Source organism: Numida meleagris, chromosome Z (assembly GCF_002078875.1).
Source record: "Numida meleagris isolate 19003 breed g44 Domestic line chromosome Z, NumMel1.0, whole genome shotgun sequence".
NCBI classification, from domain to species: domain Eukaryota; kingdom Metazoa; phylum Chordata; class Aves; order Galliformes; family Numididae; genus Numida; species Numida meleagris.
Window position 1 is genome coordinate 26,485,546 of NC_034438.1, and position 1,525 is coordinate 26,487,070.

Consider the following 1,525-nt stretch of genomic DNA (forward strand, 5'->3'; position numbering starts at 1 on the left):
TACCGTAGCCCCTTCTTCTGAAAAGCTTTCTGCTGGGATCCCATTATGTGCTTGAATAAACCTTTTCTGCAAACAGAAATGGGAATCGGGGCTGTCAGGTGTTGGGTTACAATAGACTTCCATGCGGGGGACGTCTCGCTCACATAAATACAAACCCGGCCTTGCGGGGAGATGTTGTCAAATACGGGGATACGGAAAACATTCTCATCAAATACGAGAAAAGGGTTACGGCGCTGCACCAAACTTCAGCCTCAGCGCTAGGCGCACAGCCAAGCGCCAGGGGTTTCGGCCCCGAGCGGAGCACCCGCGGCGGACCCCTCCCTCCGTAGGTCCCCACTCCTGCCCCCCAGAACAGGGGGAGTCTCCCCGCCACTTCCGCAGCTCCGATTTGGGGCAAGTGATTCGAGGGCGCCGCGCCCCCCGTTTTGCCCTATGAAGATTCATTTGTTCGGTCTGTAGAGAGGGCCCCGCCTGTTAGTTTTCCTCCCCACGAAGGGCTGAAGACGCGCGGGTGCCCGCGGGCGGCTGCGGGGCCCCTGGGTACGGTACGGAGCGCAGTGCGGGGAGAAGCGCTCCAGCAGCGGGCGGCTCCCCGCGCCCGTCCCGGCGCTCCCCTCGAGCAGAGCGCGCGCTGCGTTCCTGCTCGTCCTCCTCACACCCAACGCATGGACCCGGGTCTTCTTCCAAAACTACGGCAGTAGTTAGAGGACAGAGGGAGGAATGGAACACGGCGCGAGTGCCTTTATGGCAGCACACGCCCCGCTCTCCATTCTCACTCTTTATTCTGCTTAGCAAGTTTTAAGCCTGATTTCCTAATTAAGCACCCTCGGTAGATGGTGCGATTCGTGCAGGAGTTACGGGAGAAGGGTACCGAGGAGAGCAGAGATTTGGAAGCAGCAAAACGGACTCACGTCGGGGCCGCAGCCTCTGCCCACCTGCAGACGGGCGCTGCCGCCCGGCACCGGAGCTCCCGCAAGGAAACGCCTGCGGGGAATCGCCGTGCCCTGGTCAATGTTCCCACACTTTCGTTCACTCATCTATAACACTTCGGATTTTAACTTTCCTCTGACATATTCCCCTTTCAGCGAGAAACCTCTCCGCGTCCTCCTCTCCCTCCCACCGCGGCACCGAACATAGCAGAGACTTCGGGCAGCGGCCGTGCCCCGCGGTGCCCGCGTCGTTCCGCAGCCACCGTCTGCGTGCTCGTAGCCGCCCCGTGTAAAGGCAGAAGGAAAAGGACCCGTACAGCTCCGGGGCGAACGGAGTCCTGGCTCCCCTCTGCCCTGACCCTTCTAAACTTTGAGGAAACTTTGGTCACACGTCCCGGCTTCGTCCCCGCTCTCTCCTGCTTCTGCGTGTGTAGGGGGGCTGTGGGTGGCACAAACCCTCCTCTCCCCCGAGCGGGGACGCGCCCCTTCGGCAAAGGGTGGGCTGAGAGGACCCCTCCATCCTTTCATTCTTTCCTCCCTCCCTCTCCCCTCCCCTCCCTGCCCCTGGCCGCAGGTGGGTGGTGGAGGGGGGCGGG